The 26451-nt window shown below is 38.8% G+C and overlaps 1 protein-coding gene across 4 annotated transcripts in view; it reads left to right on the forward strand.

Moving 5' to 3' along the window:
• Window positions 1–534: 534 nt before the first annotated feature.
• Window positions 535–26451, forward strand: part of G2E3 (G2/M-phase specific E3 ubiquitin protein ligase) — an 83557-nt gene continuing 57640 nt past the window's right edge. For 2 of the 4 annotated variants that reach the window (XM_049897858.1, XM_049897862.1), the window contains exon 1: window positions 536–957. The gene's annotated coding sequence lies outside the window, so the exon portion shown is untranslated. Of the gene's footprint in view, window positions 958–23956; window positions 24080–25889; window positions 25995–26451 lie in introns of all 4 variants that reach the window. The other 2 variants (XM_049897859.1, XM_049897861.1) reach the window with 2 other exon arrangements.

Genomic DNA, 26451 nt, shown 5'->3' on the forward strand with positions numbered 1-26451 from the left:
AGGTTAATCAATGCTGTTAGAGATGAAGATATCTGGGGACAACATCAATCATCGTCACAGCCCTAAAGGTCAGTCACGGTTTAGGTTTTGTCCTGTCCTTCTAAGATATCCTGTCCTTCCTTTCCTTTCCTAAAGCTTCCAGATCAAGTTTTCAGAAGCTGAGGACATTTTGAATCAAAGGTATTTGTGTGGTCCTCGGTAAAGAAAAATGACACTGTGGTCCCACTGCATAATTACCTTGCAGCAAGATCCATTACCGGAGATTATTTAAAAAAAAAAAAATTGTCATTTTCTAGCACCTGTCCTCAAATGTTTAATTTGTGACTAGGAAGTGGTCCGACCACTAATTTTAAGTTTGTGACTGAAAAAGGGTAATTTGGTGCGCTCGGCTTTTTCTCTTCCTCTGAGGAGGGCGAGAGGTTAAGTTCTGGCTGTGCCGGGCTAGGACTACGGAAGCGCAGGCCAACCCCACACTAAGTTTGCTGTTCCTGCTGTTGACGCGAGGGCGAGGGGAGCCGTAAAAACTTCCTGGCTCCGCTAGTGGTTTTATTTTCCCCATTCCTTGAATGTCAGAAAACTTCAGCACGTCTCAGCCCATTTCGGAAACAGGAGGATTCTCTCAAGGACCACCGGCCAAAAACACCGATCCGCGCTCCTGTGTGGACCTAGGTAGGGAGAGAGACCGGACAAAAGAAATTTAAGCGAAGGGAACGCAGGAGTGACAGCAGCGCGCAGGAGAAAAACGTGTGCACTTTCGCTGTTTCCACACCACCAGCGCCGCCACTGGCCACGCCCTCCTATGGGCGGGGCCGAGGACTCCTTCCGGGTTTCAGGCGGAAGTGGGCGAATTTGAATCGTGCTGGCCGTTGGATGGGCAGCTCGCAGCTAGCTTGGGGCACAGCGCGAGACGGGAAAAGTGATACAGGCGACTCTGGAACTTCTGCCCAGCGCTCTGTGGTGAGTAGATGGGGAACGGGAAGAAACGGGGTATTCCAGGGAGAGAAGCGGGACGGGCGGATGAGACTGGGGTCGAGAGGCCTGACAGAAGTTCCCCGAGGTGTAGCGGGGGCCTTAGGGTGCCCTTGGGAGTGTTGGGTGGGAACTTGGGAAGTGGGGGCTCTGGGAAGCGCCTCCCAGGCTACCTATCCTGACGGTTGCTCACACAACTCTAAATGGAGTGTTGAGGATTCGGAGGTTCAGTCGGCCACCGAAATTAAAGCCTCATTTATACGTTTTGTGACTTCATCGTAATTGCAGTTTAAGATTTCCACTAATTTGTCTTGAATCCTGAAGCGTCAACATTATTTAAATCTAATTGCGAAAGCGTTGTCACAGGTGAAAGAATTTTCTATTATTAAAGATGGAAGGCTGGGGGCAGGTTTAGAATGAAGAGATGCTGTACGTGGCTCCAAAGTTCCCCCATAAGAGGGATGCCCGGAGTAGTCTTTATTACCGTGGATCGCAGGAAGTGACAGCCTTTGTAATGCCTGGTGGGGATTTAAACTGAAATCCGAGTATCCTTTGTATTTAAAACCCGGATATTTTTCTTTCACGGTTGACATTTTTCATGTACCGCAAAAACCCGGGACCCTTTCTGCTCATTTAAACCGGCTACAGTACAGCAGTGATTCACAAGGATCTTTAGTTTGCTTACAGTAGGGATAAGGTTTAGTTCCACTGCCCTGCTTTTTCACTCCCTTCATTCGTTGGCAACCTGGATTATTATTGGAGTCATTTTGGAAGTACTCTTTTAACGCTTCCAGAAACGGGTTTTCTTTGCTTTTTTTTTTTTTGGTTGTTTGTTTTTAATGATTAAAAAAAAAAAAAATACCCCAAGCCCATTGCCGTCGAGTCAATTCCGACTCATAGCTACTCAATCGGACAGAGTAGAACTGCTCTATAGGGTTTCCAAGGAGCGGCTGGTGGATTCGAACTGCGTGACATTTTGACCAGTACGCATGCCTTCTGGAATAGTTTAAATGTGTACCCTAAGTGTAAACTACAAAAGCAAACCAAACGCGTTGCTGTCGAGTGGATTCTGACTCATAGCGACCCTATAGGACAGAGTAGAACTGCCCCCATATTGTTTCCGAGGAGCGCCTGGTGGATTCGAACTGCTGACCTTTTGGTTAGCAGCTGTAGCTCCTAACCACTATGCCACCAAAGTTTCCAAACTACAAATGAGTACTTGAAATGTGTGAAAAATTATATTTTGCCTCATTGAAAATTGTCAGACTAGTTTTGTGTTAATTTGTAAGAACAGATATTTTATGTTCCGTTTAAGGTCCTAACACTAGGGTATCAAATCATATAACTGTATAAATATTGTTTTAAAAAGTAGGACTTAATACTACTTAGAATAAAGACATTCCTTCATCCATTCCCCTATCCAGGCCTTCCTGGTTCCACCCTCTGCTGAGCATTTACATTTCTACCCCTAGAACCCAACCTAGTGCCTTCAATTCCATTCTGACTCATAGCTACCCTATAGGACAGAACAGAACTGCCTCATAGAGCTTCCAAGGAGCGCCTGGCGGATTCCAACTGCCGACCCTTTGGTTAGCAGCTGTAGCACTTAACCACTACGCCACCAGGGTTTCCATTTCTACCCCAGATACACTGAATCCATAATATACAGTTTAATAAGATTCCCCAGTAATTCTTTTGGATCCCTAGGTGATTCTTATGTATACATAATTACCCGGGGATCTGGTTAAACTGTAGATTCTGATTCAGTATATCTGGGGTAGAAAGGCAAATTCTTAGCAGGGGGCCGAACCAAAATGAACCGGTTTTGAAGTCCTGTTCCCATCCTAGCTAGTGACCGTTAGTTTTCAGTATTAAAAAAAAAAAAAAAAAATTTTTTTTTTTTTTTTCAGTATTAGCCGGGAAAAATAGATTAAAATAGTCAGTGTTTAATGATTGTTGAAATGTAAACATTTTGCTTAGGATTGCAACAAAGATGTTAGGGATGCTTCTCTAAGGACTTCAGAGAGCTGTTCCATTTCGTATATGCTACCTGCAAGTGGTAATTTTTTTTTTTTTAAGTGTGATTGCCATTTTGGGTCATTTAAAGTGAATGTGTTAAATATGTTTTGATATTTTGTATTTCCAAAATACTTGAAGGAGTTTGATCTTTACATTTTAATCTGTCTTTTTTCCTGCCTGGACTCTTCTCATTTGAGTTTTTCACTATCCACCTAATTCAGTGATTTTCAAACTTGATCGTGTGTTCATTACCTTGAAGAACTTGTTAAGTGCTGACTCCTACATTTCAGATCTCAGAGACTGATCTACTAGGTCTGAAGGATGGGACTGAGGAATCTCTCGTATTTAACTAGAAGGTTAAAAAATTAGACCCCGAGTTTTAAAAACACTGACTTAATCTTTCCTAACCCATTGTCATTGAGTTGATTACAACTCATAGCGACCCTATAGGACAGAGTAGAACTGCCCCATGGTGTTTCCAAGGAGCAGCTGGTAGACTTGAACCGCTGACCTTTTGGTTAGCAGCCAAATGCTTAACCACTTTGCCACCAGGGCTCCTGCTCTTTCCTAGAGAGGCGTTGTAACATATTGGTTAAGGGAACTAGAGCCAGATTGCTAGGGTCCAGATCCTGTCTTGACCACTTGGTATGTGGTCAAGGTGTGTGACCCTAAGCAATGTATTTAATCTTTCTGGGCTTTAGTTCTGTCAATTGTATAATGGGGATATTAGCAACACCTTCCTCAAAAGGTTGTAGTAGAGCCCCTGGGTGGTGCAAACAGTTAAGAGCTTGGCTACTAGCCAAAAGGTTGGCAGTTTGAACCCACGTAGACGTGCCTTGGAAGACAGGCCTGGCAGTCAGCTTCTGAAAGGTCACAGCCAGAAAACCCTATGGAGCAGTTCTATTCAGCATCCATGAGGTTGCCATGACTTGGAGTCGACTCAACAACAACAGGGTTATTTGATAATTAAATGAGTTAATACATATAAAGACCTTAGAATAGTGTAGCACACAGTAAGTGATAAGTGTGTCTCCTATTATGATTTACTTGCCTGTATTGAGTTACTAAGCATTGTACAAACCGTATTGTCTCATTAATCTTCACAGTAACACTGAGGTAGCTATTATTTTCACATAAGAATACTGAGGCTAAAGAGTTCAGTGATTTCTTCTCACACATTAGTAAAATGTTTGAACTAGGGTTAGAAACCAGATTTAACTCAAAAGTCTATGCCTCCCCTTTTTAAAACTAATGCTTCCTGCCACTCTCTGCAGTCTCTCCTTCCAGATGTTGCTCCATAAAAATCTCAGATGGCTCCTCATTGCCTCCAATATGTAATTCAGTTTTCTTAGCTTTTTTTTTATTTTTACAAAGCCCTCTCAATTTGGTTCCAGCCTCCCTTTCCAGTCATCATCTTCGTCATATTCCGCAACTCTTTCCCAACGAGCTGATGTTCCATCCATACTAGTGCAATTTCCAAATACATTCTATGTTGTTTTTTATGCGTACTTTGCCTTTGACCTTTTTATTTCCCCTTAAGGTTTTACCCAAATGGGTTTCGGACACTTTCCTTGACTTTACCAAGCCAGAGTACTTCTTCCTCAGTGTAACTTGGTTATAACCGTATTATACCGCTAGACAAAGAGCTCTTGTTTTCTTCATCTTTATATTTGTAACAGCTGGTACAGAACAGTGAGTGTCTTTACTCTCTTAAAATATATATATCCACTGAATGCTTGTTTTTTCATTTTATAGTTTGTCTTGTGTTAATGACTGAGAAGGTTAAAAAGAATTTTTCTTTTGCTTATTTGCAAAGGTGATAGAAAACAATTTGTGTAGCTTAGTAGAGAGGTTTTAGTGATATATGGTTTGTAAGTTTCACAAATACAGAAAAGTAAGTATTGGAATCAGTCTCAGAAGACAATTCAGTTGGAAAAAATCAAGAGCAATATTTGCTAAGATTCATGGACCTCTAAATGCTTTACACATACTGTCTCGCTCTATCATCACAACTATTTTATTATTATCCCCATATTAAGATGAAAAAACTGAGGCTCCAAAAGATAGAGTAACTTTTAAAGAATGTATAATTTTATACATTTAATTTACTCCTTGTGCAATTTGTTTTAAGTCAAAAAAGTAATATATGTTAAGTGTGATAAAAATATCTTTAAAATAGCCATTTTTGCACTGTAGACGGTTCTCTTCTAGATTGATTCCAGTTCTAAATTAAGAAAACGTTGGGGAATTAATAAAACAGAAAAGTTTGCCTTTCCTTTTGCATTCGAACAGTTAAAACTGTTACCCAACCTGTTTGCCCACAAACTTTTCATTAAAAATGTGTCCAACGATGTAGGCACATCGTTCTAAGAGCCAGTCCTTAGGATTTGCTCTAAGTGGTGTGCCTTCCTAATATGTTGCCATCCCACACCCCTTCTTGAGTCAATGCAGTACAGGTATTTGAATCAGATCTGGATATCTAATGCAGGCTAGATTAGTCACAGTATTTCTTCCTGAATTTTGGAGATGGAACACGGAAGACTATTGGGAGCCAAGCTGGAAAGGCCTTTATGTACTGGGATAATATTGGAATCATGAAGAAATATGAACAGTGGGTATAGGTAGTCAGTATTCAGAGAAAGGAGAAAGAAAACCTAGTTCCTGAGGACTGGTTATATACAGGCAGTCCCTGGGTTATGAACAAGGTCACCCGGGGACTGCCTGTATGTGTTTCTTTTAAGAATTTGTAGGTAAGTGGGAACAGGTGCATATGGTACTTATTTAGCCTTACTTTTGTAGTGCAAGAAAAAGGAGCTCTGGTGGCACAGCGATTAAAGTGGTCTACTGTTAACCGAAGGTCGTTTTTTGGTGCTGTTAACTGAAGGTCGGCGGTTCGAAACCACCAGTGGCTCGAAACCACCAGCGGCTCCATAGGAGAAAGATGTGGCAGTCAGCTTCAGTAGAGATTTACAGCCTTGGAAATCCCATGGGATTGCTATGAGTTGGAATCCACTTGATGACAGTGGGCTTGGTTTTGGTTTTTTAGTGCAAGAAAAGGCTCGAAGCCTTTTCAGTGATTTAGAAGCTGCATGTGCAGCAAGTGAAGGTGATTGCGATGAAGAATTTGTTGCAGTAGGAGTAGGGGGTGGTTCGGTCCTTTCAGAGTGAGGCCGTGTTTACATATCATTAAAGGGCAAGTAAGAGTTGTCCATAAGTTGGATGTAAATATGGGGACTGCCTGGATTTACATAGCCTGATGGAAACTTGTAACTTTCAATGGATTTTCCTTTTAATCTAAAAAGACATCTGTTAGTTTTTTGTTGATGTTGTTTTAGGTGGAAGTTGTGAACTTTATTAACATCTTTGGTGGTATAATTTGCATACAGTAAAATTCACCTATTTTAGGGATGGTATTCACTAAGTATTAAATAAAGTATTCCATTGTATGGATAGACCACAGTTTGCCTATTTGTCTATTGATGGACATTTAGGTTATTTGTATTACAAATAAAGCTGCTATGGACATTTGTGTACAGTGAACGTATAACCTCATCTCTTTCATGGATTTTATTTGCATTTCCTTAATGGTATCAACATTCCGGCTAGCCACCACACACTGAGCGCTAAGGCTGGACAGACAGATGTCACGTTAAGGACTAAGATGTGGTATTTTCAGTCATTTCATATGTATCTTAAAGCTGGACAATGAATAAGGAAGACTGAAGAAGAATTGATGGCCTTTGAATTGTGGTGTTGGTGAAGATTATTGAATATATCACGGACTGCCAGAAGAACAAACCAATCTGTCTTGGAAGAAGTACAACCAGAATGCTCCTTAGTAAGAAGTGAGGATGGTGAAACTTTATCTAACGTACTTTGGACATGTTATCAGGAGGGACCAGTCCTTGGGGAAGGACATCACGCTTGGTATAAAGTAGAGGGTCAGCGAAAAAGAGGAAGACCCTCAACGAGATGGATTGACACGGTCGCTGCAGCAGTGGGCTCAAACATAGCCATAATTATGAGGGTGGTGCAGGTCTGGGCGGTATCTTGTTCTGTTGTAGAAAGAGTCACTGTGAGTTGTAACTGCCTCAACAGCACCTAACGACAACAACTACTAATGAGGGAGCCCTGGTGGTGCAGTCGTTAAGTGCCTGACTGCTAACAGAAAGGTCAGCAGTTCAAACCCACCAGCTGCTCTGTGGGAGAAAGATGTGACAGTCTCCTTCTATAAAGATTTGCAGCCTTGGAAACTGTGAGGCACTTCTACTGTCACTTATAGGGTCGCTGTGAGTCAGAGTTGATTCGACAGCAGTGGGTTTGGTTTGGAATGACTAATGACATTGAGCATTTGTTCATGTACTAGTCCACTTGTATGTCTACTTTGGAGAAATGTCTATTGAAGTCCTTTGCCCGTTTTAAAAATTGGGTTGTCTTTTTGTTGTTGTGTTGTATTCTGGATAGTATTTGCAAATCTGATATATAATTTGCAAATAACTTCTCCCGTTCTATGGGTTGTTTTTTTAATTTTCCACGTTTTTAACTGTATTCTTTGATGCACAAAAGTTTTTAAGTCCAGTTTATCTGTTTTTTTTCTTTTGTTGCTTGTGCTTTGAGTATCGAATATAAGAAATCAGTGCCAAATCCAAGGTCAAGAAAATTTACCCTGAAGTCTTCTTCTAAGAGTTTTATAGTTTCACCTCTTACATTTAACTCTGCAGCCTATTTTTGAGTTAGTTTTTCTGTATGGTATGTGGAGGGGATCCAACTTCATTCTTTTGCATGTGAAAATCCATTTGTCTCAGCTCCATTTGTTATATGGTTCTTTTTCCATTAAACGGTCTTGGCACCTACTGAAAATCACTTGACCATAGATATATGGGATGTGTCTAGACTCTCACTTATATTTCAGAGATCTGTATATTTGTTCTTATGCCACTAGCACACTGTTTGGATTACGTAGCTTTGTAGTTTTGAAATTGGGAAATGTAAGCCCTCCAACTTTGTTCTTTTTTCAGGATTACTTTGGCTGTTTGGGATCTCTTGCAATTCCATATGAATTTTAGGATCTTTTCCATTTCTGAAAAAAAGGCTGTTGGAATTTTGATAGGGATTGCAATGAACCTGTAGCTCACTTTGGGGAGTATTGCCAATCCAACAATATTAAGTCTTCCAATCAATGAATTTGGCTTTTTCCATTTATTTAGTAAGTCTTCTTTCTTTCAGTAATGTTTTGTAGTTTTCACATACAAGTCTTTTCACCTCCTTGGTTAAATTTATTCCTGTTTTATTCTTTTGGATGCTATTGTAAATGGAATTGTTTTCTTAATTTACTTTTTGGATTGTTCATTTGTTGTATATGGAAATAGCATTGATTTTGCGTTTTGATCTTATCTGGCAGTTTTGCTGAACCTTTTAGCCCTAAGTGTTATTTTTTGGGTTCTTTTAGATTTTATATGAGGTTACATCATCTGCAAATAGAGATATTTTTACTTCTTCCTTTCCAATTTGGATGCCTTTTATTTTTTTTGTCCTGCCTAATTGCTCAGGGTAGCACTTCCAATACATTGTTGACTAGGAGTGACAAGAGCCCATTGCCATCAAGTTGATTTCGACTCATAGCAACTCCGTAGGTTTTCCAAGGCTGTAAATCTTTATAGAAGCAGACTGCCACATCTTTTCCTCTGGAATGGCTGGTGGGTTCGAACTGTCAACCTTCTGGTTAGCAGCTGAACACTTTAAACCACTGCACCACCAGGGATCCTGAAGTGGCAAGAGTGGACATCTTCGTCTTGTTCCTGATCTTAGTTTGGAAGTTTTTCTAGTCTTTCACCCTTGCCTATTACCTGTGAGGTTCTCCATGTTGTTGTTGTTAGGTGCTGTCAAGTTGGTTCCGACTCATATCAACCCTATATACAATGGAACGAGACACTGCCTGGTCCTATGCCATCATGCCATCCTCACAGTCATTGCTGTGCTTGAGCCTGTTGTTGTAACCACTGTGTCAGTCCATCTTGTTGAGGGCCTTCCTCTTTTTCGCTGACCCTGTACTCTACTAAGCATAATGTCCTTCTCCAGGGACTGGTCCCTCCTGATAACGTGTCCAAAGTACGTGAGGAGAAGTCTTGCCATCCTGCTTCTGAGTAGCATTCTGGCTGTACTTCTTCCAAGACAGATTTGTTTGTTCTTCTGGCAGTCCATGGTATATTAAAATTCTTTGCCAACACCATAATTGAAAGGCATCGATTCTTCTTAGGTCTTTCTTATTCATTGTCCAGCTTTTGCGTGCATATGAGGTGATTGAAAACACCATGGCATGGGTCTGGTGGACCCTGGTCACTAAAGTGACATCTTTTTGGTTTTTAACACTTTGAAGAGATCTTTTATAGCAGATTTGCCCAATGCAGTGCATCGTTTGATTTCATGATTGCTGCTGAGGAAGTTCCCTTCTATTCCTAGTTTGTTTAGTGTTTTTATCATGAAAAAGTATTGGATTTTGTCAAGTGTTTTTTCTGTATCAATAGAGATGATCGTGTGGCTTTTTTCTTTCTGTTAATGTGGTGTCCTACTTTAATTGATTTTCGTATGTTGAACCATCCTTGCATTGCTGAAATAAATCCCACTTGGTCATGGTGTATAATCTTAATGTGGATTCAGTTTGTTAGTATTTTGTTGCAAGTTTTAGCATTATATTCATAAGTGGTATTGGTCTGTAGTTGTATAGGTATCAGGGTACTGCTGGTCTCATAGAATGAGTTAGGAAATATTCCCCTCTCATCTAATTTTGGGAAGAATTTGAGAAGTATTACTGTTAATTTTTCTTTAGAATGTTTGGTAGAATTCATCAGTCAAACCAGCTCGTCCTGGATTTTCTTTTTTGGGAGGTTTTCAATTACTGATTCAATCTCTTGTAATAGGTCACTTCAGATTTTGTATTCTTGAATCAATTTTGGCCGTTTGTGTGTTTCTAGGAATTTGTTTCATCTAGATTATCTAATTTGTTGATATACAAATCATAGTATTCTCTTATAAATCTTTGTTTTTCTATAAGGTCTGCAGTAATGTCAGCACTTTTCATTTGTGACTTTAATAATTTAAGTCCTTTGTTCTTGGTAATTGTAGCTAAAGCTTTGTTAATTTTGATGATCTTTTTTTCAAAGAAGTTACATTTGATTTCATCAATTCTCTATTTTTCTCTTCTCTATTTTGCTTATCTCTGCTCTGGTGTTTATTTATTTTGCCAACTTTGAGTTTAGTTTTCTTTTAGCTAAAAGCTTTGCTTTTAGTTCCTTAAGGTGTAAAGTTAGATTATTTGGAATCTTCTTTTTAGTGTAGGTGTCTATAGCTATAAATTTCCCTCTGAGTATTGCTTTTGTTGCAGTCCATAGATTTTGATAATGTATTTTTGTTTTTAGTTGTCTCAAAGTAATTTTCTAATTTTCCTTGTGATTTCTTCTCTGATCTATTGGTTGTTTAATAGCGTGTTGTTTAAATTCCGTGCATTTATGAGTTTTCCTTCTGCTATTGATTTCTAATTTCATTCTCTTGTGATTGGAGAAGATACTTTGTGTGATTTCTCTCTCTTAAAATTTATTTAAACTTGTTATTTGGGCTGACTTAAGGTTTATCCTTGAGAATCTTCCATGTGCACTGGAGACGAATTGTGTTTTGTTGTTGAGTGGAGTGTTCTATGTATGTCTGTTAAGTTGAGGTGTTTGCAGTGCTGTTCAAGTCTCCTCTTTGATGGTTGCTAGTCATTCTATTGTTTGTTCTGTTACTGAAAGTGGAATATTGAAATCCCTGACTCTTATTGTAGAACTGCCCATTTCTCCCTTCATTTCTTTCAACTTTTGCTTCATACATTTTGGGTGTCTGTTATTAGGTGCATATACGTTTATAATTATAATATCTTCTTAATGAGATTGACCCTTCTATTAATCTGTAATGTCCTTAGTCTCTTGTAACAATTTTTTACTTAAAGTTTATTTTGTCTTATTTTAGACTTTAAGGAACAGTCCAATTTACTTTAGGTTACTGTTTGTGTGGAGTGTCTTACTCTGTTCCTTTACTGCCAACCTATGTGTCTTTGGATCTAAATTGAGCCTCTTATAGACAGCATATAAATGAATTTTTTTTTTTTTTAAAGAAACTGATTTTTTTAATTTCTTTTTTCTTTTTTAATTTTATTGTGTTTTAGATGAAAGTTTAGAGTACAAATTAGTTTTTCATTCAGAAATTTATAAACAAGTTGTTTTGTGATGCTGGTTGCAGCCCTCCCCCCAATGTGTCAGCACCCTCCCCTTTCCTTTTTCACCCTAGATCCTCTGTGTTCATTCGTCAAGTTTTCCTGTCCCTTCCTGCCTTCTGGTCTTTGTTTTTGGGCAGAAGTTGCCCATTTGGCCTAGTATATTTGACTGAACTAAGAAGCATGTTCCTCACGTGTGTAATTATTTGTTTTATAGGTCTGTCTAACCTTGAAGGTGGACTTCCAGAGTGGCTTCCGTATTGAGTTAGCAGGGTGTCCAAGGGCCATAGGCTCGGGAGTTCCTCAGTCTCTTTCAGACCAGTAAGCGTGGTCTTTTTTTGTGAATTTGAATTTTGTTCTACTTTTTTCTTCTGCTCTGCCTGCGACCCTCTGTTGTGATCCCTGTCTGAGGGGTCACTGGTGATATCTATCTAGTTCTTCTGGGGTTGGATTTTATTGAGGACTGCTCTGTGGCCTAAAATATGGTCTCTTCTGGAGAATGTTCCATGTGTGTTGTAAAAGAACACATACTTCACTGCTATTGGGTGGAGTGTTCTGTATATGTCTGTGTAGTCAAGTTGGTTGATTTTGACTGTTAGATCTTCTGTATATTTGTTGAGTTTCTTTGCCCTTTATTCTTGCCACCCTCTCAGTGTCTTCCTTTGACTTGGTCATGTGCTGACGTCCACCATATTGTGTATTGCCTTTCCCTTCACCAATATTAACATGTGTTTTCTATCCAGTTAGTAATTTTTCGTCCTTTTCCCTTCCGTCTCTGGTAATCTCATCAAAGATTTTTTTTTCCTGTTTGTAAACATTTTCTTGTTTTTCTGTGATAGTGGTCTCATACAATATTTATTCTTTCGTGATTGACTTATTTCACTCAGCATAATGTCCTCCAATTCATCAATGTTCTGAGATGTTTTATGGATTCATCGTTATTCTTTACTGTTGTGTAGCATCCCATTGTGTGTATGTACCACGGTTTGTTTATCCATTTATCTGTTGATGGGTACTTAGATTGTTTCCATCTTTTTGCTATAGTGAATAATGCTGCAGTGAACATGGATGTGCATATTTCTTTTCATGTCATGACTCTTATTTCATTAGAGTATATTCGTACAAGTGGGATTGGTGGATCATATGGTATTTTTATTTCCAGATTTTAAGGAAGCACCATATCATTTTCCATAGTGGTTGTACCATTTTACATTCCCACCAACAATGTATAAGGGTTCTGATCTCCCCACAACCTCAACAACATTTGTTATCTTCTGTTTTTTGATTAGTACCATTGTTGTCGGGGTGAGATGGTATCTCGTTGTAGGTTTGATTTGCATCTCTAATGACTCTGGTGGCCTAGTGGTTAAGAGCTACAGCTTAGGTAGGCAGTTTGAATCCACCAGGCACTCCTTGGAAACTGTATGGGGCAATTCTACTCTGTCCTGTAGGGTTGCTATGAATTGGAATCGACTTGACGGCAGTGGGTTTGGTTTTTTTAGTTTAATGATTAATGAAGAGCCCTGATGGCACAGTAGTTAAGTTAAGTGCTACATCTGCTAACCAAAAGGTCGGCAATTCAAATCCACCAGCTACTCCTTGGAAACCCTGTGGGGCAATTCTCTTTCCTGTAGGGTCACTAGGAGTCAACATTGACTCAATGGCAACTTTTTTTTTTTTTAATGATTAATAATTGTGAGCATTTCATCATGTATTTGTTAGCCACCTGAATGTCTTCTTTGATGGATTGTCTTTTTGTTGCTGAGGTATTGAAGTTTTCTATAAATTTTAAAGATAGTCTAAGACCCTTGTTGGATATGTCATAGCCAAGATTTTTTTTCTATCCTGGAGGTTCTTTTTCACTCTTTTGGAGGAGTCCTTTGATAAGCATAGGTGTTAAATTTTGAGGAGGTCTCATTTATCTTGTTCATCTTCTGGTGTTTTTAGTTATATTGGTATTCTGTTTATGCCATGTACCTGGGACCCTAGCATTGTCCCTAGTTTTTGGTCCATGGTCTTTATAGTTTTCGGTTTCATATCTAGGTCTTTGATTCATGTTGAGTTCGTTTTTGTGTCTGGTTTGAGATATGGGTCCTGTTTCATTTTTCTACAGTTAGACATCCAATTTTGCCAGTACCATTTTTTTTTAAAGAGACTGTCTCTTCCCCATTTAATGGACTTTGGCCCTTTGTTGAAGATCAGCCGTTTATAGGTGGATGGATTTACATCTAGGTTCTCAATTCTGTTCCATTGGTTTGTGTGTCTTGTACCAGTACCAGCTGTTTTGACTACTGTGGCTGTATAATAGCTTCTGAGATTGGGTAGTGTTATCACCGCCTACTTTGTTCTTCTTCTTCAGTAATGCTTTCCTTATCTGGGACCTCTTTCCATATAAAATTGTTGGTTAGTTTCTCCATCTTGTTAAAGAATGTTGTTGGAATTTGGATCATAATTGCGTTATATTTATAGATCGCTTTGAGTAGTATTGACATTTTCACAATGTTAAGTCTTCCTATCCATGAGTGTAGTTGGTTTTCCTGTTTATGTAGGTTTCTTTTGGTTTCTTACGGAAGTGTTTTGTAGTTTTCTGTGTGTAAGTCTTTTACATCCCTGGTTAGGTTTATTCCTAAGTATTTCATCTTTTGGAAGGCTCTTATAAATGGCATTATTTCTCTGATTACCTTTTCGATGTTCTCTTTGTTGGTGTATAGGAAACCATCTGATTTTTGTAAATTGATCTTGTATCCTGGCACTTGGCTGAACCCTTCTGTTAGTTCCAGTAGCTTTCTTGTGAGATATTTGGGATTTTCTATGTACAGGATCATATCATCTCTAAATAGGGATAGTTTTACATCTTCCTTATCAATCTGAATGCCTTTATTTCCTTTTCTTGACTTACTGCTCTTGTTAGGACTTCTGGTACAAGTTGAATAAGAGTGTTGATAAAGGGCATCCTTGTCTAGTTCCTGTTCTCTGAATGCTTTCAGTCTCTCTCCATTGAGAATAATGTTGGCTGTTGGTTTTGCGTAGATGCCCTTTGTTATGTTGAGAAATTTCCCTTCTATTTCTATTTTGCTGAGAGATTTTATGAAGAATGGGTGTTGGACTTTATCAAATGCCTTTTCTGTGTTGATTGAGATGACCACGTAATTCTTTTATTTATGTGTTGGATTATGTTGATTGATTTTTTAAAGTTAAGCTGTCCTTGCATTCTGGTATGAATCTCTTGGTCATAATATACTATTTTTTTGATAAGTTGTTGAATTCTATTGGCTAAAATTTTGTTGAGAATTTTTACATCTATATTCATGTGAGATACTGGTCTGTAATTTTCTTTTTTTGGTGTCTTTGCCTGGCTTTGGTGTCAGGGTTGTGCTGGTTTCATAGAATGAATTTGGGAGTATTCCTTCCTTTTCTATGCTCTAAAATAGTTTGGATAGTACTGGCACTATCTCTTCTCTGAATGTTTGGTAGAATTTCCAGTGAAGCCACCTAGATCAGGGCTTTGTTTTTGTTGGGATTTTTTTTTTTTTTTAATTTCCTCATTAATCTCTTCTTTTGTTATGGGTCTGTTCAGTTTTTCTACCTCAGTATCTGTTAGTTCAGGCGGGTAGTGTGTTTCTAGATATTTGTCCATTTCCTCTAGGTTCTCAAATTTGTTGGAGTAAAATTTTTCATCATATGTTATTATGATTCTTCCTTATTTCAATTTTATTTGCATCTTTTCCTGCTTTTCTTTTCTCAGTTTGGCCAGTGGTTTGTTGATTGTATTGATCTTTTTCAGAGAGCCAACTTTTGGTCTTGCTGATTCTTTCTATTGTTTTTCTGTTCTCTGTTTCATTTATTTCTGCTCTAATCTTTGTTATTTCCTTTCTTCTTCTCATAACCGTTGACTTCGTTTGCCGCTCTCTATTTGTTCAAGATGTAGGGGTAATGTTTTGATTTCGGCCCTTCTTTTTTGGGGGTATGTCTTTATTGTTATAAATTGTCCTCTGAGCACTGCTTTTGATGTGTCTGAAAGGTTTTGATATGTTGTGTTTTTATTAATGGTTGAGTCTAGGAAGTTTTGTATTTCATCTTTGATTTCTTGTGTTACCCAGTGGTTTTAAAGCAAGGTGTTACTCAGTATCCTTGTATTTTTTTTTTCTTTGCTCTTCCTGTAACTGATTTCTACTTTTATAGCATTGTAATCAGAGAAAATGCTTTGTATTTTCTCAGTATTTTTAAATTTATTGAGACTTGCTTTGTGGTCTGCAATGTGGACTATGCTGGAGAATGATCCCTGTGCATTGGATTAGAATGTATACTTTGCTACTGTTGGTTTGGGTGTTCTGTATATGTCTGTGAGATTGAGTTGATTGATTGTGGCACTCAGATCTTACGTATATTTGCTGAATTTCTTTCTAATTGTTCTTTCCTACACCAAAAGTGGTATGTTGAAGTCTCTTGCCCTTATGACACTATTTCTCTTTTCATTGGTGTTAGAGTTTGTTTTATGTATTTTGGAGCCCCGTCATTGGGTGTGTATATATTTATTATGGTTATATGGTCTTGGTGGATTGACATATTAATCATTATATAATGCCCTTTCTTATCTTTTATGGAGGATTTGGCCTTCAAGTCTATTTTATCAGAGATTAATATTGCCACATAGTCACATTCCTTCGCAAAGTCAATAAAACAAAAGTAAACATCATTCTAGTATTCTCTGCTTTCAGCCAGGATCCATCTGACATCAGCAGTGATATCCCTTGCTGTACATCCTCTTCTGAATTCTGCTTGAATTTCTGGCAGTTCCCTGTTGATATACTGCTGCAACCACTTTTGAATGATCTTCAGCGGAATTTTACTTTTGGGTGATATTAGTGATATCGCTTGATAATTTCTACATTCTGTTGGATCACCTTTCCTTGGAATGCATACAAATATGGATCTTTCCCAGCTGGTTGGCCAGGTAGCTATCTTCCAGATTTCTTGGCATAGACGAGTGAGCACTTCTAGCGCTGCATCTGTTTGTTGAAACAGCTCAGTTGGGATTCCGTCAATTCCTGGAGCCTTGTTTTTCACCTATGCTTTCGGAAAAAAAAAAAAAATTTTTTTTTTTTTTTTTTTTTAGTGCAGCTTGGACCTCTTCCTTCAGTATCATCAGTTCTTGATCATACGCTGCTTCCTGAAGTGTTTGAATGCTGACCAGTTCTTTTTGGTACAGTGACTCTGTATTCCTTCCGTCTTTTTTGATGCTTCCTGCATTGTTTAGTATTTTCCCCATAGAATCCTTCAGTATTGCAACTTGAGGCTTCAATTTTTTCTTCAGCTCTTTCAGTTTGAGAAATGCTGAGTGTGTTCTTTCCTTTGTTTTTCTATCTCCAGGTCTTTGCACATTTCAGTTTGATACTTTGTCTTCTCAAGCTGTCCTTTGAGATCTTCTGCTTAACTTTTTTACTTCATCACTTCTTCTATTCACTTTAGCTACTCTGCATTCAAGAGCAAGTTTCAGAGTCTCTTCTGACATCAGTTTGATCTTTCTTTCTTGTCTTTTAAATGACCTTTTGTTTTCTTCAGGTATAATGGCCTTCCATAACTTGTCTGATCATCAGTCATTAATGTTCAGTGCATCAAATCTATTCTGGAGATGATCTCTAAATTCAGATGGGATATGCTCAAGGTTGTACTTCAGCTCTTGCAAACTTATTCTAATTTTATTCAACTTCAGCTTGAACCTGCACGTGAGCAATATGAAGAACATGCCATCAGGACTGAAGGAAGACTCATTAACAATCTGCAATACAGATGACACAACCTTGCCTGCTGAAAGCGAAGAGGATTTGAAGCACTTGCTGATAAAGATCAAAGGCCACAGTCTTCAGTATGGATTACACCTCAACATAAAGAAAACAAAAATCCTTACAACGGGACTAATAAGCAACATCATGATTAACAAAGAAAATATTGAAGTTGTAAAGGATTTCATTTTGCATGGATCCGCAGTCAATACCAATGGAAGCAGCAGTAACAAAATCAAACAACACATTGTGCTGAGCAAATCTGCTGCAAAAAATCTCTTTTAAAATGATAAAAAGCAAAGATGTCGCCTTAAGGACTAAGGTGGCCTGAACCAAGCCATGGTGTTTTCAGTTGCCTCATATGTATGGGACAGCTGGACGGTGAATAAGAAAGACGGAAGAAGAATTGATGCCTTCAAATTATGGTGTTGGTGAAGAATATTGAATGTACCATGGACTGCCAGAAGAACAAACAAATCTGTCTTAGAGGAAGTACAACCACAATGCTCCTTAGAAGCAAGGAAGGCGAGACTTCATCTCATGTACTTTGGATATATTATCAGGAGGGCCCAGTCCCTGGAGAAGGACATCATGTTTGGTAGAGTACGGGGTCAGGAAAAAGAGGAAGACCCTCAACAAGATGGATTGACACAGTGGCTGCAACAATGGGCTCAAGCATAGCAACGATTGTGAGGATGGTGCAGGATCGGGCAATATTTCATTCTGTTGTACATATGGTCACTGTGAGTCAGAATTGACTCGTTGGCACCTAAGAACAACAACACTATTCCCACTCCTGCTCTTTTTTGGTTATTGCTTACTTGATGTCTTTTTTTCATCCCTTCAATTTTAGGTTATTCGTGTCTTTGTGTCTAAGATTTGTCTCTTGTAGACAGCATATAGATGTATTGTGTTTTTTTCATTTGTTCCACCACTGTTACTGGTGCACTTAAGCCATTTTGTTTCAGTGCGAATATCAGTAGGTATGAGTTTACTGCTGTCATTTTGTTGTGCCTTTTTTTGTGTGTGTGTGATGTTGACGGTTTCTTTGTTTCATTTTCTGTGGTGAGTTCTTTTTGTTTGTGGAATTTCTTTTCATGTCTTTCATCTTTGCTGATTTTGTGTTTACTGAGTCATTATGTTTTTCTTCTTTTTTATTTTGGTGACTAGGTTTGTTAAATTTCTTATGGTTTCCTTGAAATTCACCTTTAACTTCCTAAGTTTAAAGCAGTGTATAACTACATCATTTATGTCCCTATTTTGTTTCTTTTGTCATTTACATATTGATATCTCCTTCCAGCTTTGTTTTATTCTTGAGAATTCTTTATCTGGGCTGGTATCTGGCCAGGCTGTCCAGTGTCCTAATCTCAGGTTGTTATCTGATGCTGGCTTTCTGTCTGAAGGACTCCCTTTAATATTTCTCATAAGGTGGGTGTGGTTTTGATAAATTCCTTTAATTTCTGTTCATTTGGAAATGTCCTAATTTTGCCATTGTATTTGAAGAGAGTTTTGCAGGATATTTAATTCTTGGTTGGCTGTTTTTTTCTTTCAAAGTTTTATATATCATCCCATTGGCTTCTTGCCTGCATGGTTTCTGCCAGTAATCAGAGCTTAGTTGTACTGGCTTCCCTTTATAGGTGACTTTTTGTGTTTCCCAAGCTTTTCTCAGTATTCTTCCTTTGTCTTTGGTTTTGGCAAGTTTGATTATGACACGTCTTGATCACTTTCTTTTGGGATGTAGCCTGTATGGAGCTCATTCGCTTCTTAGATGAATATCTCCTTGTCTTTTTTGGTACTTGAGAGGTTTTCTGTCAGCAAATCTTCACAAATTCCGTTTTCATTTTTTTGGCCTCCTGTTCTGAAATTCCAATCATGTGTAAATTTTTCCACTTGTTAGTGTCACTCATAATTCTTAAGACTTTCTTCATTTTTCTTCTTTTTTTCTCAAACAAATTGCTGTCAAGGGATTTGTCTTGTATATCACTGATTCTGTCTTCCATTGATTCAGTTCTGCTCCAGTGTTTTTCTATTGAGTTGTCTTTTCTGAAATTTTAAATGTTAAGTATTGTTTAATATTATCTAAACAATATTAAATATTGTTTAATATTTAAATTTTAAATATTGTTATTCTTTTGGATTTCTGGTTGCTATTTTTATATGGTTTCTAGTTGTCTATTCATTTTTCGTTTTGTTCTTTTATTATTTTCCTAAATTCTTCTGTTGCTTTGTCTGTGTTCTCCTTGGTTTTGTCTGTGTTTTGCTTGAGTTTTTTCCTTAATCTCTTGGAGAACCCTATATATTAGTCTTTTGAATTCCTTATCAGGTAGTTCCATTAACATTCGTTCCTCTGGAAGGTTTTCTGGTTCTTTATTTTGGTCACTTGCTGGAGCCACCTTGTCCTACCTCTTTATGTGGTTTGATATTGTCTTTGATGCGTTAAGATGTTATTGTATTTATTTACTTATTGTATATTCGTTTGCTGTGTACCAATTTTTCGTTTTGTTTTGTTTTGATATATCCAAGTAGGTAAGGTGTGTGTGCTGTCCTGACCACTATTCTGGCCACACTGGAGCTCTCACCACCAGTCTCTGGGTGGGTATAGCAGCTATTTGGTGTGTGAGTGGTGGTCTCTGTTCGCTGGTCTTGTAGGGCAGCTGAGGATGTAGCTGGCATTGTTGGTGAGGTGATGTGTCTGTCTGGTCAGTCATCTGGGTGTGGGTGCAGGGAGCATTATCACTGGTTGCTAGGTTGGGGTGTTGTGTGTACAAACTACTGGTTGCTGGGCAGTCATGGTGAGAGTCACCTGGTTGGTGGTGCAGAAACTCTCACTGATGATTCTGAGTGGGCAGTGCTGCATAGGGGTGGCTGGAGTGGGCATAAACCTCTGGTTGCAAGGAGGAGGTGGTACACAGGGCAAGGCAGGGGTCAAGCTCCCAGTCCTTGGGTGCCTGCTAGGAGGGCATGCCCCTGTCTGCTATAGTGAGATGCAGTAGAGGGTGTGCTGCTGGTCCTCGGGCCCCCAGCCCAAGTGGCTGGAGAGAGTAGGAGGCGCTGCTGGTCTGTGGGCCCCCGGCATGAGTGGCTGGGCATAGGAGCGGTTCACTTCTGGTTCATGGGCTCCCGGCATCTGTGGCTGGGCAGAGCAGAGGCACTGCTGGTCTGTGGGACCCAGTGCAGGCAGCTGGGGTGTAGGAGTGGGTGCCACTGGTTTTCAGGACCCCCAGCACAGTTGGCTGGGCAAAAGAGGGAGTGCCCTGGTCTGCGGGCCCAGGCTCAGATGGCTAGGCTTAGGAATTGGTGCCAAAACCTATTCACTTTTGAGATACAAAACAGCAGATTATGCACAGAAAAGTAAGCACAAATGGAGGGTAGGATACATGCTGTATGGAGATTTTCGAAGAACACTAGAGAAGCTGAGAGAAAGATTTTCCCTAAGAGTGGACAAAAAGCACCTTCCCCTAGAGCTGGTGTAGTGAATTTGGATTTCTAGTCTCCCAAATTGTGAGAAAATAAATTTATGTTCCTTAAAGCTACCCACCTGTGGTACTTCTGTTAGCAAAAAAAAATCCAAACCAAACCAGTTGCCATTGAGTCGATTTCTGACTCATAGTAACCCTATAGGACAGAGTTGAACTGCCCCATAGGGTTTCCAAGGCTGTAATCTTTACAGAAGCAGTCTGCCATGTCTTTCTCCCTTGGAGTGGCTGGTAGGTTTGAACCACCGACGTTTTGGTTAGCAGCCAAGCGCTTAACCACTGTACCACCAGGGCTCCTTTCTGTTGTAGTAGTACTAGATAAATAAGACCATTTCCTTTTAACTCTTTCAGCATATTTAAGATAGTTGATTTAAACTCTTTGCCTAGAAAGTCCAATATCTGTGCTTCCTCAGGGGCAGTATCTGTTAATTTCTTTTTTTCCTGTGAGTGGACCATGTTGTTTCTTTGAGTGCTTCATCGTTTTTCTTTGAAAACTGGACATTTTGAGTATTATGATACGGTAAGTTTGGAAATTAGATTCTTTGCCAGCCCCAGGGGATGTTGTTGCTGCTTGTTGCTGGTTGCTCATGTCTGCTTGTTTAGTGACTCTGCTAAACTATTTTTGTAAAGACCATTTACAAAAATTGTGATCTTTGTAGCGTGAGGTCTCTGAAGCCTATGTTCTTTTAGCTCAGTGCTCAGCTAGTGGTTTGATGTTTTCTTAAACTTCTGAAGCCAGAAAACAAAAGGGGTGGGGGAGAGAGGATGGGAAGAAAAGAATATTTTTTCAGGTCTTTTTGTATATTGGCTGTGTGTTGGGTCAATCTTTCTACATTTAGCCAGACCATTTACAACCCTGCCTTAGCCTTCGCTTCACACTTACGCTGAGCCCAAAAATCAGCCAGAAGTGAAAGCTTTATGATCTTCTAAAGTCTTTTCTGAGCATAAGGCCTGTCCTGGGCATCATGTGGCTTTATGCATTCCCTGGTATATTTGCTAGCTTTTGAGTTTCCTCATTCCCCCCAAAATCTGATTTACCAACTTTTTTTCTCAAGCTTTCATCATGTCTGTTGTGTGCCCCAACTGCTAGTTTTTACTCTAAGTAGTGGCAGGAGCTTGTTCACTTGTCTTTCTCTGTTTTGAGAAGAATGTTTTCCAGTTAGCATCTCCATCCTGCGAGAGTTCAAGTTAGGTGCAACAGAAGGAAATCCCTTGCATCAGTCCTTCTGGGAAACAACAGTCAGGTCAAAACAGACAAAACACAATTCTTTGGAAGCAATGTCTGCTCTGCTCACTTTGGAACCAGGTACCCACATGGGGAATATGGGTTGCACAGTTCAAGGTCTTTTCTGTGCAGGGTTCAGGCTAGGATAAGTTAAAATGCCACAAAGAGGTCCTACTGTGTTTCAGGGGCCTTTGTCCTGGTTAAATATTTGCTTGGTTGCTGTAAACCTGTTGATTTTCTCCCAGAGTTCCTTAAACATTGATTTTGACAGTTTTTGCTCTTTTGTTGCTCTTTTGTCTTTCCAGAGAGGTACAGACTCCCATAGCTCCCTACTCTGCTATTTTTACTGACACCCTTATTACTACGTTTGGAAAGTTTTTTAAATTGTGGATTCAGGTTCTTTATCTGATCATTATTTGCAAGTATTTTCTCCCAGCTTTTGCGTTTTCTTATTCTCTTAACAGAGTCCTTTGAAGAGTAGAAATTTTAATTTTGATGAAATGCAATTTATCAATTTTTTTCTTTTATAGGTTATGCTTTTGATGTTGTATCTGAGAAATCTTACCTAACCTGAAGTCACAATGATTTTCTCCCATGTATTTTTCTAGAAGTTTTATAGTTTTATATTTTAGAGCCGTGATCCATTTCGTGTTAATTTTTGTGATTTTTGTCAGGCTTTTAATTTGTATTTATTCTGTTCTTGGAGTACAATATGAAATTGAAGCCTTTGGAGTAAATATTTGTAGATACCCTTTGTTACCGAAAGAAAAAAAAAAAAAACGAAAACCCGTTGCTGTCGAGTCGATTCCGACTCATAGCAACCCTATGGGTCAGAGTAGAACTGCCGCATACGTAGGGTTTCCAGGGAGCGGCTGGTGGATTCAAACTGCTGATCTTTTGGTTAGCACCTGTAGCATAGCTCTTAACCACTGCACCACCAGGGCTCCTTACCCTTTGTTAGGTTGAGAAAATTCCCTTCTATTTCTAATTTACTTTATAGTTTTAATCACGATTGGTATTGAATTTTGTCAAATACTTTTTCTGTGTCTGTTGAGATTGCCTTGCACTACAATGTTGAATTGAGCTGTTTAGAGTGAACATTTGTAGATGCTCTTTGCTAGGTTGAGAAAATTTCCTTCTATTCCTAGTTCGCTTTACAGTTTTTTAATCAAGGTTTGTTGTTGAATTTTGTCAAATGTACTTTCTGCATCCATTGAGGTGATCATTTTTTTTCTCCTATATTATGTTAATATGGTATATTACCTTAACTGATTTTCCAGTCTTATCTAGCCTTGCATTCTTGAGCTAAATCCTATTGTTTTGATGTTTTATCCTTTTTATTGTTAATTTCTTTTAAATTAGAAAAAATGACTATCATCGATTGAGCATTTAAGTGTGCCAGGTACTCTGCTAAGGCATTTTATTTTATGTGTGTTATTTCTAATTCCTAAAACAGGGATAGTTAGCTTACAATCGAATAATTAGCTATTGTCCTAGTTTGAAAGATGATAAAATCGAGACTCAGGTCTCAGGTAAGAACATAATAGGAGAGCCTGAATTTTACATCTTCAAAGCCCCTGGTACTCTTTCTACTGTGCCATGCTCCCTTTTTGTAATAATTCACAGTTACAGAAGTATCCAAGATCTTATTGGTGCTTTATATACTTCTTTAAAGGTATGCATATGATTCCAGCATGTTTTATGTATATTAGGTTTCACCTTTTATTTCAAATATGCTATTAGCAGCAAGATTAGGAACTTTAGGAATTTTTGGATGGGCAGAACATTGGTTATATAATTATTCAAACGTTACCAGCCTAGCTGGGATGTTACTTTTTTTGTATTAGTTACCTATTGCTGTGTAACAAATCACTCCAAAACTTAGTGGCTTAAAACAATAAATATTTATTTTCTGACAATTTCTGTGGGTCAGATATTTAGGACCCTAACTTTTAGCTGGATGGTTCTGACCTAGGTGCTCCTGTGAGTTAGCTGTCAGGCTGTCACCCAGGCTGCAATCATGAAGGCTTGACTGGGACTGGAGGATCCATTCCTAAGATGGCTCACTAAAACGGCTGTGAATAGGAAGCTTCAGTTCCTTGGCAAGTGGGCCTCTTCATGGAGTACCTTGAAAGTCCTTTTGACATGGCAGCTGGCTTCCTCCACAGCATGATCCCTAAGAGAGAGCAAGGGGAAGTCACAGTGCATCCTGTGACATAGCCACTCATTGTCATTTCAGCCACAGTGTTTTTGGTGGGAACAGTCACTAAGTATAGCCACACTCAAGCAGAGGGGAGTTAAGCTCTACCTTTTGAAGGGACGAGTATCAAACTGTGAGTATCACTACTGGAACCAAGTGAAGGTAAGCAGTGAAAGAGACTTAGAATACCTCTTGACAGTGGCTTCCTGGAACTCTGCATAAATTTAGTGATTTCCCCAAGAAAGGGAACACTTTGATATGTTTTTGAAGTTTCAGTTTGTTGTTAAGTCATGTATACTTATATAACAAACATTGTTTTTCTTATTCCACTTAAGACATCTTAAAATCTATGTACTGGAAGGAAAACATATAAAGCAAATTATAAAATCCAACTCAGGTACATATAAAAACCCAGACCCAGTGCCGTCCAGTCGATTCATAGCCCTTATTTTTCTGAAGTTCTGTTTTGGAGACTACTTGTAATAAAGTAGTCAGCAGTGGGTAGTTAGAAACAAAAGTTTCTATTTTAGGAGCTGGGGATTAGGGGGAGGCTAATGTGATCTGATCAGAAGTATGAGTTATAGAATGTCTTTAGAACATCCAACTTTCAGGTAACTTAATTTTGATATGGTTTTGATATAATTTCAAACTTACAGAAAAATTGCAAGGAACTCCTATATTCCCTTTGTCCAGATTCACCAGTTATTCATGTTTTGTGCCATTTGCCTCGTCATTCTCTTATCCTAGCCCAATGAGCCTAAGCCCACCAGGGCAAAATTAGGTTATTAACTCACTGCAGTGAAGGAGATTACGTACTAGAAGAGCCAGCGGGCTTTTTACCAAACAAAGAATAAAATAGAGTGCTATAGGATTTTGGAGGAGAGTGGCATTTAAGTGAAATTTAAATGAAGCAGTGTTTTGATAGGCTCTAAGTGAAGCCGAGGCTGTATGTAAAGGAGTCACTGTTAGGTCTCAACTGCCAAGTGGACCCAGAATCTTATTTCCTTGGAAGGTATAAAATTAAGTGAGGAGTATTGTGTTCAGGGACCCTTGTCTGATGCCCCACGTCTGCACTGGAAAGAGTACTTCCCTGTGTCACAGTTGCTTATATTCTCTACTTAAGGTTGTTATGAGTCAATCAACTTGACAGCACCTAAGAACACCACCACCAAATGCTGGAAAGGATATAAAGCAACTGGGAACTCTCAGAACTTTCAGAAAGTTTCCTCATGTCCTTTTCCAGTCATTTTCCTGCCTGAAGGGCAAGCAGCCTTCTCGTATTTTTTCATGACAGATTGCCTGTCCTACATCATATAAGTAGAATCATACATATATGTAAATTAGCATGTAGTTTCTTTTACTCAGCATGTCTGTGAGGTTCATCCATGTTGTTGCGTGTTTCAGTGTTCTGTTCCTTTTTATTGCTGAGTAGTAGTGCATTGTATGCATATACTAAAATTCATCTGTTTTCTCGCTGATGGACTTGCGGGTTTCCAGTTTTCGGGTATCGTGAAGAAGGCTGCTATGAATATTCTTATATAAAGCTTTCTGTGGACATACGTTTTTATTTCTCTTGGATAAATACCTAGGCATGAAATTCCTACATTAAAGGGTAGGTGCTTGGGCGTGTGTTTAACTTTATAAGAAACTGCTGAAATGTTCCAAAGTGATTTTTCCATCTTACAGTCCGTTCAGCAAATTTTGAGAGTTCCCAGTTGCTTTATATCCTTTCCAGCATTTGGTGGTGGTGTTCTTAGGTGCTGTCAAGTTGATTCTGACTCATGACAACCTTAAATACAACAGAATGAAACACTGCCTGATCCTGTACCATCCTTAAAATTGTTGGTGTTGGTAGTATTTTTAACCTTAGCCATTCTAGTGGAAGTGAAGTGGTCTTTCGTAATGGTTGTACTTTTATAAATGATGTTGAGGGCCTTTTCATGTGTTTTCTGGCCATTCATATATTTTCCAGTCACTAATTATAGCCACACCAAGCAGAGGGGAGTTAAGTGCCACCTTTTGAAGGGAGGAGTATCAAACTGTGTGTATTGCTGCTGGAACCAAGTGCTAGAACTTTGTAAGTATCTGTTCATGCCTTTTGCACATTTCTTTATTGGGTTGTTTGCCTTTTTATTGTTGAGCTGTAAGAGTTCTTTATGTATCCTGGATACAATACTTTCTTGGGTACATCTTCTACAAATATCTTCCCAGTCTGTGACTTGCCTATTTACTTTTTTATGATGTCTTTTGATGAGTTGTTATTGTATACTGTTGAGTCAATTCCAACTCATAGTGGCCCTATAGGACAGAGTAGAACTGCCCCATAGGATTTCCTAGGCTGTATCTTATGGCTCAGTTCTACTCTGTCCTATAGATCTTTTCTCCCACAGAGCCACATTACAGCACCAGGGCTCCTTTTTGATGAGTGGAAGTTTTTAATTTTGATGAAGTATAATTTATTAGTTTTTAAAGTGACTATCTTTTATGTTCTGAAGGACCTCTTGCCTATCCCTGAATAATGAAGATACTCTGTT

This window comes from Elephas maximus, chromosome 10 (genome assembly GCF_024166365.1).
Source record: "Elephas maximus indicus isolate mEleMax1 chromosome 10, mEleMax1 primary haplotype, whole genome shotgun sequence".
In the NCBI taxonomy this organism is placed as follows: domain Eukaryota; kingdom Metazoa; phylum Chordata; class Mammalia; order Proboscidea; family Elephantidae; genus Elephas; species Elephas maximus.